This window comes from Buteo buteo, chromosome Z (assembly GCF_964188355.1).
Source record: "Buteo buteo chromosome Z, bButBut1.hap1.1, whole genome shotgun sequence".
In the NCBI taxonomy this organism is placed as follows: Eukaryota; Metazoa; Chordata; class Aves; order Accipitriformes; family Accipitridae; genus Buteo; species Buteo buteo.
The window spans coordinates 64,520,136-64,535,426 of NC_134204.1; the positions used below are offsets into that span (position 1 = coordinate 64,520,136).

The 15,291-nt window shown below is 39.4% G+C and overlaps 1 protein-coding gene across 2 annotated transcripts in view; it reads right to left on the reverse strand.

Moving 5' to 3' along the window:
* The window catches only part of MCC (MCC regulator of Wnt signaling pathway), a 225,439-nt gene that overhangs the window by 170,663 nt on the left and 39,485 nt on the right, over nt 1-15,291 (reverse strand). The window lies entirely within an intron of this gene.

Below are 15,291 nucleotides of genomic sequence, written 5' to 3' on the forward strand. Positions count from 1 at the left end.
GGCTGACTGTTCGTTCTTTCTTTCTGACTCAGTTCCTTGCCTAGGACAGCAATGCTCCCTTGCCCTTAACCTTGTGCCTGTCTTCTTTTTTAGCCTCTACAGTCAGGGAGGGGTTCAGGATGGGAACAGGAAGAGAACTCTCTTAACCTACAGATGTACATCTCTTAGCCCAAGAGGACATGGTCTCAGTGGATGCCTCAGTGTGTACTGTGATACAAACAAGAAGGGGGAAACAAGAAGCTAGACGAACCTGACTGTCTAAAAGCCTCAGTAGGGCTTTCAGAAACAACATCCACCAAACGTGTTCTGTCAAGACAGACATGCTGGTCTGGGCTTCCCCTCAATCTCAGAGCATTCTGATCAATTACTGCTTTCTGTACCTCTAAAGCACTCATGATGCATACTGCTTGTAGGTAAGTGCATTTGCACTGACAGATTCTTCCCAAGATAATTTCAGAATTATCCAGTAACAACCATTAGTGTGGCCCGTTTGCTGATTGCTGATCTAATAATCCTACGGCCACTCTATTCTATTTGTTTACTCTTATTACACTGTGGTAAAAGAATCAATTACATGTATCCAAGACTCACTGAGGAGCCTACCTTTTGATTCTATCTGAATAATCATTTAATAAGATCTACTCTATCACCTGGTGTAAAAGGATTCTTTTGGGACAAGATACAGGTCTCGCCCTTCTCACCTTTACTTTTGAAACTGCCATAGAATATGGAAAAAATTAGCACTGTATTTATTTTACAAGGCTTCTCCCTCATATGTCTCAGTAGTTACAATACTCTATTTCTTAACAGTTATTGGAGCAGGTGTGACAACTGCCACACATGAACGTTCCTTGTTTCGACAGCTGCTAAGTGAGAACTACTGCATAAAAGCAATTATCTATTAAATATGTATGTACCACATATTCTTCAGCATAGTGTGTACCACTTTCTGAGCAGCAGTTTCACTCTGCATATACCATGTACAATTAGCTGATGACAATTCCAGGATGTATGAAATAAGGCCTTCTTAGTTAGTTCTGTTTAATTAGCTCTGTAATTGAAATGCAACTAACTGAAGTCCACTGAGCATTTAGTTCATTTTGTTTGTTTCGATATCATCTCTACAGTTAGAGCAGCACCCTGCATAATCCCACACACAAATAAATTACACCTTCAAATATTGCAAATCTACTACACATAATTTGAGTACAACATGTTTTTGTGCTCACTCTGGCACAAAATGCAGTGGTGTACTGCCAAAGTCTAATTTTCCATGGACAAAATAGTAGCACTCAGAAGGTTAGCATGAAGGCTAAACTTGGAAGCAGAAATTCAATAGGGTAGTTGGATAATGTTTCCAGAAAATTCTTTATTCAATAGCACTAATGCACTATCATTTAAAAGGGGGAGGCTGAAAGGGATGGTAGGTTCTTCTTGATGCAAACTGTTCTCATTAATGCTAGTGAAGGTTATGCACCTAGGTTGAGAGAAAAAAAATCCACCTCATTGCAAGTAACCTTATACTGAAGAATGAAGCACTGTCCCTGAAGAAAACACAAGCAAACTTCTCTTCTTTCCTTCAGTCACACCATCTCAATTAGTCTAACACAGACAACGTCTAGAATAATGTAATTTCCAAATAGCACTTCAATCAGCTACTCTCACCTGTTCACCCTTCCTCAAATACTTAATTCACTTAAAAAGTCATGTCCTTGACCTGACCAATCTCTTTGGGAGTTCACATTTGATCCCTTTTTCCATCCTCCAGTATTTCACACCATGAAGCCATTCACCAACCTGTCAAACAGCCACTCTCATTTTCTGTCACTTCATCCAAAGCCATCACATTCATTTTGATTCCCTCTGACCCCACAGAGCCTTAGCATCAGATCGGGAAAAGAACTGGGGAGACAATGTGTGCCTGTTTTTCATGTTAGAGACTTGTCTGTGAGGACAACGGGGAGAGACGGTAACAATTCCTCTGCTTCTTTCATGTTGCAGCCACCTAATTATCAACACTGCTCATTTGCTCCTTGCTTAAAAACACAAACGAGGCCATTCTGTAAACTACAATTCATGCCATCATACTTCTGCTTAGCTTCCCTTCATTGTCCAGCATTCCCTCAGTTCAGTCACGCATTCCTCCAGTTATTAACCACAGGGTAAATGCACTCATTTCACTTTCAGTCCCTACAATCTTGGTAGCCATTTTGATTTAACTTCTCTAGATACAGCCTGTGGTTTTGCATACTTACTGCACTAAAAATATGACCACACTTGGTAAAATGCCTGTGGATCAATTCTACCTTTAAGATATCCACTCTTCTACTTTATCAGAACTTGTATTCCCTCACGTTTATCAGTTGTGAACTGACTCCCTTTCAAAAATTCTCACTTGTGTAAGAAAGATTTGCCAGGACTCCCCTGCTAAGTCTCTCCCATTTTTCCCAATTCCTGATAGTGAGATTTCCTCAGTTACATTCTCTCCTTACTCCTAAACTCTCTTGGTTTTATATCTTGCCCTTCATACTGTCACTTCCAGTTCCAGCCCCCACTCCACAGTCATGATCTTGTCTCTGCAAACATCCAGCAACCCAGTTCAGCTGCCCACTTCTCTTTTACTCTTCGCTTCCAAGACATCTATGTGTGGTCAATCTGTAATTCTTTTCCCCAGTTATAAGATTCCTCTCCACTCTAAATTCCATTACAATTGGCATATGGAACACACAACTCCCGGACCTGGATCAGCAACCATGTAAGTGCCCACAGTGACACAAAGAAGACGGAGGGATCCCAGCCCCAGGTTTAGATCAGAGCTGTACTTGGACGCTTCAGCCCCCACCTAGCCAAGCATCCCATTTCACCATCTATGGTCAAGATCTCTTCTTCATGTTTAACAGATGCAGATGAACTGATGGATACTTTCTGACTACATGTATATATAGACACATACACACACACACACACGCACACACACGTATTTGTGTATATATACACTCATATACATGCGTGTACACACATTTATCTATATAAATGTACATATATATGTATATATACATAGGTATTTGAAAATTTGCATTCACTGAAATGTTCCATTTGAAACATTTTCAATCAGATGAATTTTGGCAAATGCAAGGCAAGTGTCTGACAGATCCCTACTTGAAGCTCTACAAGACTTTTTGGCTGGCATGAGAAAACAAGAGCATCAACTTCACTAAGCACTTAGAGGGTTTGGGGAGCTTTCATTTTGGCAGAAATTATAACAAAAATTACTTCAACAATGATGTGAGCTGAAATTATATCTATAAAACCTCTAGTGAATCAAACCCCCTAGTTTTCAACCAGATCTATTTTACTATGAACAGTTTATTTTACTTGCTATCTTCCTTGGCTGTATAGTTTTGTGGCTGCACATGAAGATCAGCAAATTAGCCTACAGATCACTTCTCAACTCCCTAACTATTTTCTGCTCAGTAAATATGAGTATTTATTTATTTTTGTAAAGGTCTGTGCTTTTTTTTTTTCCTCTCCCTGGATAGCTAAACATAAAATCCAAGCTCTCTATTCTAACCCTCTGTCTGGTCTATAAAATTCAGGGGTTTGCCCTTCTAACTGCTTTACCATGTACCTTTTAAATCTCTCCAGTGACTTTTTTCCTATACATCTTCCTACATTTAAGCTTCTCATCAAAATCTTCAAGACTGCTTTACCTCTGCCTCACTCTTTCCTACTTCAACCTTCGTATCTGTCAGTTTCATTTTACATTGGGAGGGACAGCAAACATCCCTCTTCAGCATTTATGATATCTCTGACTTTCTTGTATGGTCTGTTTGATTCTACAACCAAAGACCTGTTTACACTTTTCTCAAGCCACTTACACTTACTTCAGGTTCATGAAATATAATTGCAAAGCTAAAATCTTCTTTACTTTCAGGCCTCATCGGGATAGTCCCTTACTTTATTAAGTTTTGAAATTACTTGCTAAATATTTCTAGTGTTTGCTCTTAGATAAGGGTCTATCAACGAGCTAAACCAAAGCAAATAAACAAGCCCGTTTCTTTAAAAAAAAAAAAAAAGTCTTGTTTGTTCTGTCTTCACAATTTAGAATCCTGGCACAAGACATTTCATCATCATGAAGAAACACCTGGCACCCCTGTAGGTGCTACAGAAACAAAGATTTTTCCCTCCTTTTCTATAATGCATACCAGAAAATCAATATTCATGTAAAAATTAGATTCAGCCAATAATATGCACTTATAATCTCTTTACAAATTCATAGGGTAGAAAGATTCAATGTCTTTTTCTCCAGTCCCTTCTGCAAAATTGTAGCTTCAAGTAGGTAAAATAATAGAAAACTCAGTGTAGGAAATTAGAGATGGCTAGTTAGCTTAAAGGCACAACCCTCACTTGAGTACATCAGTGGGGTTCTTATTTCATTATGAACTCTTCACAGAACAGACACTGCCCTTCCTGAAACTCAAAGTTCACTTTGCTTCCTACCATGATGAAAAGTAGAGTTTACCAACATGCTGCAACATAGCTATTATAATCTGTCTCCCAGCTGAGAAGTGATAATATGGTTTCCTAGCCCAAAGTGAAGCAATCATGCTGAAACAGTTCTTAACAAAAAGTAGAAACAGCAAGCACAAGAGAGTGCCTGTGCAGAAGTACTCGCCTCCCATATTCTCTGCACTGGCATCAAAGAAGTCCCCCGAAACAGCTTTACTGACAGCCATATACTCATTTTTAAAAAAAACAGAACATAAAGAGACGCAGCGGGTTTGAACAGTTGCGGCATTCTGCACTGCCTCAGGCCAATGTCCCAGACCTGACAGTGACAGAGAAACAATTCCAGGGAGCAGGAGCATCCTGATGAATTTAACCATGGCACTGACAGGCTTCTATGGAAACCCTGCCTTGTCTCGCTTGGTTGGCCAGAAAACGGTTGATTACTCCATTACAACTGAACTAGCACTGAACTGCAAAAGCACTTAGAGTCCATTTGCAGCTGTGCACTGCAGTTAAGATTTTCACTTTATTAGCAAAATTCCTATATATCATGTAACCAAAACATAAGGGTGTGTAGAAGGGGAGGGGGAATAAGTCTTCTCATCTTTTTAATAAACAAGGATTCACAGAAGCTCAGCACTGCCAACTGCAACTGCAACTATGTCAGGCCAACTGTTCACATTCAGAGAACAGGCAGAAAACCTGGTAAGACCCTGTGAGAAGAGCTAAAGGTAGTCTGTTTCGGGTTTGTGTGGTGGGGTTTCGGTAGGGGGGGAGGGGCTGCAGGGGTGGCTCCTGTGAGAAGCTGCTCGAAGCTTCCCCGGCTCCAAGTCGGACCTGCCGCTGGCCAAGGGCGAGTCCGTCAGCGATGGTGGTATTGCCTCTGGGATAACAGATTTGAGAAGGGGAACCGGTAGTGGGGGAGGAGATTGGAACTGTGAACAAGTGAATGCCTGTGCCTGCAGGACTGCAGCCCATGGACAAGACTTGCACTGGAGCAATTCGTGGTGGACTGTCTCCCATGGGAGGGACGCCACACTGGAGCGGGGGATGAGTGAGGAGTCCTCCCCCTGAGGAGGAAGGAGCGGCAGAGACAGCGTGTGATGAACTGACCCCAACCCCCATTCCCGTCCCCCTGCGCTGCTGGGGGGAGGAGGGAGAGAGAACCAGGAGTGGGGTTGAGCCGGGAAGGAGGAATGGGTGGGGGGAAGGTGTTTTAAGATTTGGGTTTACTTCTCATTATCCTGTTTTGATTTGATTGCTAGTAAATTAAATTGATTTTGTTTCTTCCCTAAGTTGAGCCTGTCTTTTGCCCGTGACCATAAGTGGTGAGTGATCCCTCCCTGTCCTTGTCTCAACCACGAGCTTTTCTTTATATTTTCTTCTCATCATCCCACCGGGGCTGGGGGAGAGGAGTGAGCGAGCGGCTTTGTGGTGCTTTGTTACTGGCCGGGCTTAAACCACGACATAATCTTTCTGGCACACCAGAATCCAAGAGGTTAATGTTGCTTCCACAGACTAATCCTGGGCCTCAGGCTCATCTTACCCCAGCCAAAGCGAGGTAATAATATTAATAATATATTCTGTATAGCTGTGTGCAGTGGTGCTGGCCCAATATACCAGGAGAACTGTTCTTCATTTCAGAAAATGGCAAAAAAAAAAAGTTTGGAAAAGTAAAAAGATCTGAACACCTGCACTGGAGCCAGAGCTCCCTTAACTACAGCAAAAAAAATGGGATGTACAAAGACAGTTTCTAAGCAGTGAGAGGGGCAAAGATACAAATTCCTTGCAACTAAGTTAAATTAAAGTTTTGAAACTTTGTAGACTTTCAAAACATCTACTAACACACACTTGTTAAGACCCCCTTTTCTATAGCACCTTATTGCCACATGCCACTTCCCATCATCCAATTACAACCGCAGAGCTGGGTCAAAACCCATCATTCTGTGCACTTCACCTTAGTTATATGCTTGTAAGAGATATTGTTCAACTGTCACATAAAAGATCCAATTAAAAGCCTCAGTCAAAAGGATCTATTAAAAGGCTGCCTGAACAAATGTGCCCTGTGCTGACACCCATCACATTGTGCTGTGATTGTCTGCAGATGGAAATAGTAACAGAATTAAAAAAAAAAAAAAAAAAAAAAAAAAAAAAGAAGAACTTCAGCATATATGCTACTGAAGGGAATTTTCAAGAAAGTTAAGAAAGTTTATAATTTGCCTTTTGCTCACCTCTATCTCTGTCATGATCCGGTAAGTTCAAAAGACAGAAAAACTACATTTCATATAAAATAGATGAGTTCTGGTAGACCTAATCCATAATATCTATTTTAACTTATAAGAGAAAAATTAATAACTGAGCATTATTAGAGGACTATGGAAGCCAGGACTGTATAAACACAATGTATAATCCTATTACACCTGATGCCTGCTTCAGACAAACAAAATCCATTGCAATGCTGGCTTGAAATCAAAGGCAAACAGCAAACAGCTTCCCACATCCCTAAACATAAAAAACGTCTGTCAGACAAAACTGCCTTTGTGCCTGCTTTCTGACAAGCCAAGCCTCCTGAATCTATATTCCAATAATTGGTTCTTGCTTTAATGGAATTCTCGGATTCTATTTTTAGCCTGGCAGAATGGAAACGATGCCTAGTTTGGAAACAAAGGCACAAAAGGCAAGGTTATCTTGGGCACAAATCTTTTACAAAGAGTAGGCTCTGCTGTCCACACCACTAGGATCTTCTTCAACTTCAGGCCTTCCAGCTTCCAGCTGAAGGAATCATTAGGCTACATTTTACAGCAATAGCTTTTATTGGCATGAAAAATAAATTGTAATACAAGTTGCATGTAGGACATGGAAAACAAATGGCTGCAAGGGGAGGAGAGAAAGAGACCCGGCTCCCACGGTTTACTGTAACAGTACGCACTGGTTCCCAAATACAGAATAGACTCCCCAACAAAATAACCTGGGAAAAATCAGTCTGTGCACAAGTAACAGAATTCTGACATACCCTGTAAAGTGGCTATAATAGAGAACCCAAGTGTTTCTTATCCACACTAGCCTCATGCAGAGGGACTAGAAAGGCATTACTCTCTCATCCAAAAAGATGTGCCTTGAGAGCATGGGATACCTGATGCTTTGGGGCCAAATTTCCCTGTCTATAAGGGAAGGTGGGTGGGGGAAGCTGAAGGAGCAGAGCTTCCCAAAGGAAGGAACAAACAAGCTTAATTTAAAAACAGAGAAGATGGGGGGAGGGGAGGGGAGAAAAAGGGGCAGACTTTGCCAGAAAAGGACATGCCAATATTACTGAGTTATAAAACTTAACACCAAACTTGACACCAAACAAAAGTAGCCTACAAACTGGCCATGGAGTTACCTTTCACAGTACAGTTCTGTCTTCAGAATTCCTTGATACTTTCTCTTAAAAGATCACTTCCCCAAAGATTTCAATAAAACTCACATTTAATTTTCAGCTGATGGCTATAAATTAAATAGAGAAAATGGTTCATATTTTGGATAGCTGTAATAATATACCTAGACTGCCACAAATCTCTATGAAGCCCTTTTTTCCTCATCCCCTACAAAAGTGTTTTTGCTTTCTTTGGCAACCAGACAATCCTTCCTGTTTTTAAGGAGTCAATTTTAAAATCTACATTTACTAGCTTAGTTAAAATGAGCCAAAACTGTAGCTTAAAAAAATTACAGTACACATAATGATGTTTACAGCTTTTTGGGAAGGCGAGTATTACGGGGGTTTTAAGCAGTATAATTTTTACTCTCTAAACATGCTATGGACAAGCAGACATCTGTTATCAGTGGATAATCTGATCATATCAGTCTTTGTAAGGAAAGACTGTCGGCTACATAGGCACATCCCCTGCTAGTCACACAGCAAAGGACACTAGGAACATCAGCTGGCTGTCTTACAGCCAAACTGGGAGGTAACAGAATAACTAGTGTATTGTCAAATGGTCTGAAGTGCTGGAGAAAGGGCTGGACAGAGAGATTAAATTCAGCATTTTTAATTTCATCACAGAATGTCATATGTGAATATACACCAAATACCAACCATCTCTATAATATTCTCTTGCTAAATTATTAAGTACATTTTATAACATTAAGGCATTGCAAGAAACCATTATATGCTCAATAACATGACAGCAGAATAGAATTTACATGCGGATCACTTAATTTACATTTACATGCATCTCAGAGCGCACAAATGGATATTGTGACTCAGGATGAAACAGCCCATTAATGCTGTTTCAAGCAGTTACCCAGAACCAGCTGCACTACAGTCTGACATAACTGTAAACATAATGATAATATTAAGTGTGCTCGTTTATACCCAGAAGTTATTCATATAAATAGGCCACAGCAAGTTAGGTTTGCTTGATTATGGAGTAAATCATCTAGGTGGGAAAGGAAAAGCCACCTGTCCATGAAAAACATAATAGCGACTTTTGGAATATTATCACTTAGAATGAACTATGTCAACTAAAAAGAATAGCTTTCTCAAAACAGTGGTTCTGTCTGTCATAACTTGCAGCTCAGTGCTCTTAAGGAGGAAAAATTAGCAATGCAAACATTCACCGAGTCTGATTAATGAAGAGGTATCACAGTAAGAATATCTATTTTCAGAGAACATGATGCTTCCTAAGACAAAGACATTAAGTTCTCATCTGCTAGTGATCATGCTGAGAAACTAATGCTAATACAACTACATACTGCTTTGCTATGAATATTTCCAGTATGCCTTTGTACTTTATAAACTTTTGGGTTGTGTACCCAACAGAGATGATATCTGCATTCGGCACAGAGTCTAGTCAGAACTAAATTCAGTTTAGTCGCCTTAATTCTGCTGTACAGAAAGTATAGCCTGTGTCGCGATTTAACCCCAGCCAGCAGCTAAGCACCACACAGCTGCCCACTCACTTCCCCCCGCCCCACCCAGTGGGATGGGGGAGAGAATTGGGAAAGGAAGTAAAACTCGTGGGTTGAGATAAGAATGGTTTAATAGAACAGAAAAGAAGAAACTAATAATGATAATGATAACACTAATAAAATGCCAACAGTAGTAATAAAAGGATTGGAATGTACAAATGATGCACAGGGCAATTGCTCACCACCCGCCGACCGACACCCCGCCAGTCCCCAAGCAGCGATTACCCCCCCTGCCCCCACTCCCCAGTTCCTATACTAGATGGGACGTCCCATGGTATGGAATACACTGTTGGCCAGTTTGGGTCAGATGTCCTGGCTGTGTCCTGTGCCAACTTTTTGTGCCCCTCCAGCTTTCTCACTGGCTGGGCATCATAAGGTGAAAAATCCTTGACTTTAGACTAAATACTACTGACCAACAACTGAAAACATCAGTGTTATCAACATTCTTCTCATACTGAACTCAAAACATAGCACTGCACCAGCTACTAGGAAAACAATTAACTCTATCCCAGCTGAAACCAGGACACCTGTCACACAGATGCACAATCAAAATGGTCCATTCCCAAGCTCAACAAAATCTTTAGTACCTCCAAACGAGGTACACACACATGCAAATCAGACAGGAGTAGCTGAGGAAGAGCATGTACCAGAGTAGTTACGAGAAGATGCATTAAGGATCTTGCTGCATTAGCTTTCTGTTTTGCTCTTGACGGAGACATTCCAAAACCAGCTCCTTGTAAGATGAGAAGTAAGTGCAGATTTGGCAGGTGGAGCAATCTGTGCCAATGCCCTCCTACCTAGACACATGCATCTTGCATTGATAGCCCTGAACAAGATAAAGCAGGATTATGCCTGCTTATTGGCCAGAACAACAAGATGCTGCAGGAAGCAATGCTGGCAACTCTGTAAATATGCCCTTCTCTCTGAGTTAGTAAGAAAAACCACATCGGTGGTACTTGCATGATTTCTTTGAGGAGGAAAGAGCTACACAGGCTTCTAAAAGCAAGTGGTTATGAAGAAATTGTACCACACTATTCTCAAAAATATAGCTATACTCTTCCCCTCTGCAAGTCAACCATACCCTCATCAAATCTTTCTAAATGTTTTCAACCAAAAGGGGTCTGACAAGGAAGCTGTGGTCAAACAGCTTCCAATAGAGCTGGAATGTCTTTGGAAGGAAAAATCAAAGATTAAAGGATCCTGGTCCATACCAGTCCAGGGACTCGATAGTTAAAAAACCCCATATATCAGCATGCTTGGGGTCACATTTTAAAAATGTTAAGATTTTTGTGCAGAGACTTTCTCAGCAAACCAGAGTTATTTAGAGCTAAAAGAACAGAGGTATGAGATGTTATCATCATGGCAAAAGAAACAATCCCAATTGGGTTTACTTATGTAAATGTAGCTACTTGTCACAATAAATACATTAATCTTAAACTAACACTAAATTAAGGCATCAGAAACTAACAGCAAGCACACAGACACGTATTAGCATTTATATGCACAATTCTACTAACAAAAATAATAATCTAGTCTATTTTAATCACATGCAAGGAGAATATGAAAAGGGAATTAAACATATCCAAATCTCATTGCTCCAGCTTATTAAACTTCACTGGCATTCTAATGTGAAATATGCCTATCATATTGAGATGCTGTCCCGTGCGATGTTTTCAGAGAACAGCAATACTTCAGCTCCTACAGCAGAGTGCTATCCCTCCTGATAGCACTGCAGGGAACACATCAAGATCGCATGGCCGCCTGGGAAGTGAACATATGTGACACCACACGAATCAGCTATTTCACTACAGTTATATGACTATCCACATTAGTGATCCTTGTCCAACTTTGAAGATTAAAGTACAAATAAAAAACCACTCCCAAACATGCACACACACAAAGAAATCCTTTGAAATGCTTGAATTCTTTTCTATCCATGAAGAATATCTGAATTATTTACATCCCAATGCAATACAAACCAAGCTCATAAATGATTACATTTGGAACACATACAAGGGTTCCCATCAGAGATATTTGCTAGTAGTATTTAACCTACTGGCACAAACAGGTAAATACATCATCAGTAAGTGGTGACAGGTCATGAGGGTTAATATGTTAGTCATAAATATTGGTACCAAGGTGAAGAGCTATAAAGAGAAATGTGTTCTTAATAATTAGGTGTAAAAATCTGAATCTGAAAAACACTGAAAGTGTTACACGCCCTATAAAGACTACAGAATAAATTATTCAGGTGAAATAAAAGCTGGATCTGAAAACATGTGTTAATAAACCAAAACACAGCAGAAAGATGTGAAATGCACAGATAAAAACATATGCAGTGAGTATGAACGGTTAAATTTCAAACAGCACTTTTTAAAAAGAAGCATTGCTCCTGTGAAGGAATAGGAATAATGCTTCAGAGCAGGTATTATGTTTTTATAAAGCTCTGTAGAGCTGTACATTCACAGGATTTCAAAAAATGCATTTATAAAATTATTGTATAAAAACTAAGCAAAGTGATAGCGGATTGATGTTCATTTCGCTTTTGCAAATGGAAAACTTAAATGTTAAGGGCAGTATGGAGACCATCTGTATTGACTGAGGAGTATAATCTATGCTGTAGTAGTACATAATCACCACAGGCATGTCTTTAGCCTGACTGCACAGTTTAAAATCAATAGAAGTCTGTCTTCTTTTGAAAGAAGACAGAAAAGAAGAAAGCAAAACAGGAAATCAAGTAACAAGAATTGACACTCCAATAGGGAAAAGCACTTCAAGGTGCTGAGACAAAAACAATCACATGACTTTAACCAGAAAGCACCTAACTGATTTATATTCACCCATACAATAGTTACTTTGTTAGACCTCTGAGTCTAAAGTCCAAACATCTAGAAAGAAATGTAAAAACCACTGCTTTCAAGAGTGTATCCATATGTCTGTGTAGATGCATTTGGGAGAAGCTGCCACGAACAGCTCATCTGGGAGCAGGATAACACAGAAAGGCTCTGCTCTGCTTTTTCTTAAGCACTCTGAAGAAGATAAACCTCTTTGGTTAACTTTAGGAGCATTTAGAGTTCCAAAGAGAAATGTCCACAGAGTCTGTTTTTAAATCTTTCTCCTTCTACTACACGGCTTTACAAAAAGAAACACAATCAACTCCCGAAGGGAAGAAATGCAGTTATTAAACATCCATCAGGTTTTTTGAAGCAATCCTACTTACAGCACAAAGGAGTCTGCCCAACTCCTTGTGTACAACTGGAAAAGTTTGCTGGATTCAGCCCATAAAAATGTGAAAGCTGAGATCTGTCATTTCTGAGAATGAATGCAAGGCAGCAGCTTGGCTTGTCATTGTAGCAAATGCAGTTAGGTAAAACAATCTGAGAAAGAGACAGAGAAGGAAGTACCCATATTAAATCACAGCTCTAAGAAGGCTATGTTTATGTCTTTAGAGAGGCTAAATTTAGACTAGAGTGAGCATGCCCCTCAGCATTAAGAACTGTGTAAAGGGAATAAATGTAAATAGTGAAAAACAAAGCAAACCATTCTCTCAATTTTCTCCCATTCCTTTCTCACTCCATTTTAATAAAGCCAAAGCAAAAATTTACATATGACCCATGACACCAATGCTCAGCAGGAGTCAAATGGAGATCTTATTGTATTCATCTACATATAAATGAGAGACTGCTGATTCTACTATGGCTTGAAAGAACAGAATATTTGCAAGCAGAAGTATAACAGATGCTTGTTAAAACAAAGATTAGGCATCTTTCATGACAGTAAGCATAGAAGGAATTTAGAGATGGGAATGAAAAGAAAGTCATAATAACTAGGGATCTTTCTTCCTTAGGAGCCTTCAGCATTTTTATTTTTAAGATTTTTACATGTCATAGCAATGCAGTAGCCTTCACACTGTGCATTCTTGAATAACACTGTATACCTGTCTTCGTATTTGCAAACGTACAACAGGTTACCAAAGCCCACCAGTTCTGAACCACCGTCAGCCAGGAACATAGACAGAGGACATATTAGTACCCACCCACCTTGAAACCTGAATGAACTCCAGATCCAAAAAGGACACAGCAACTCACAGTTCCTAATCCAGAAACAAAAGTATGTAAGCCACTCTTTTTGCTCAGCTACATTGGTCTTAAGCAGCTGTACTTAAACTTCTTTTGAAGTGCATTTTGCATCCTTTAAAATAATCACATGTGAAACAGCTCATGTCTTTCCAAAATCATAATTTTTAAGCAAGTCAGTCAAGGCTATGGCACATGTATAACTGAACAGGAAAATCTATGTTGATTCACTCGCTGTCTTCCTTAGACCTACACTTGCACCTTTTTAATGTATTATTGTGAGATCAGTTTTACATGTGGGGAAGTACTTGTTTCATTTGAGTTTGGCAGTGTTTTCATACAAGTCAGAGAACACAGGACAGAAGAGAACTCAAGAAACATTCAAAAAACCAATGCCTCACTATTTTCAAATCAGTTCAATATCCAACTATTAGTAATTACATTTAAATGATGTTTCTTGCCTTGATGATGACATTACTCAAGGCAGGGTCAGATGTCTTACTGGAGAAACACGACATCTACTGCTTCTCTTCTATCTCTTAAGTCTACCATTCTGTTAAAGGAGATACTAGATTGGATGGATGTGATTGTTGTTTTACAAATCTACATGTTCTCTCTTATTTAAAATTGCCCACATTTCCAGGAAACTACTGGAACGTATAAATAAGCTGCTAACTGGCCTATAATTTCCCAGGTCCTCCATCTTACCCTCTTCATAATACATGTATGCCTGCTTGTTTTCTGCTCTTTCCAGCTTCCATATGCTTCTGTCCAGCTTTGAAGATCAAAGAGTTTATGATTTATCACAGCTGATCCTTTACTATCCTTCCTAGGGAAAACGAGGACACAATTCCTTTAAGGAGCTGTCAACTTCCTTGAACTCTTTTCTCCCTTATATAAGTTTTAATATCTACATATTTTTATTCTGCATACGGGAACTTTAGGTCCTATATCAGCTCATGTTCAGGAACTTAAAAAAAACATAGAAGGCTTTTGAAAACACTTTCAGAATATTTTTCATAATTTTCTTTTCAAATAATGCAGCTTAAATAAGTTGATTTTCCTGTTGCCAGTAATCACTTCCACTAGATATGCCTTGACCAGCATGTTGGACTAGATGACCTCCTGAGGTTCTCTTACAGCTTGAATTATCCTATGGTACTGTGAACTAGGAATCTATTTCAGCAAAGTCAAGCATGCCAATAAACAGTCATTTTAAAAATGAGAAACTTTTCACTTTCATTTTAGCATCTTTTACTTCTCCACTTAAACTCCTGTGCAACACAAATCAGAAACTTGCTACAAAATGAGTGGTCTTTTATAACATGTCTGGCTTAAAATTAAAACACAAACTTGATCCCAATACACTTTTGGGGAAGCAAAAAATAATGCCCTACTCCTTCAATAGTTACGTGGGGTTTTTTACAACAGAGAATAGATCTTGCCTGTAGAAATAAAAAAATCACAGTGCTAGCACACCAAGGCTTTAAAACAATTGTCAAACAATTCAGTAGGCAATAATGAAGTAACAGGGGAAGAGTTTTTCTGCACAACACTTCTGAACAACCTGACACCATACTTGAAAAAATTAATTGATAGGAAGTTTTCAGACACAACTCTTACGTTAAATTGTACAAATTAAGAACTTCAGTTTGGCTCTTCACAGACTCCTACTCTTTTTGATGAAACTTTGTTACACAACCTTTGGAAATCCTATACACTTACCAGCTGCTAAAATCACATCGTTTTTCTGGTAAAT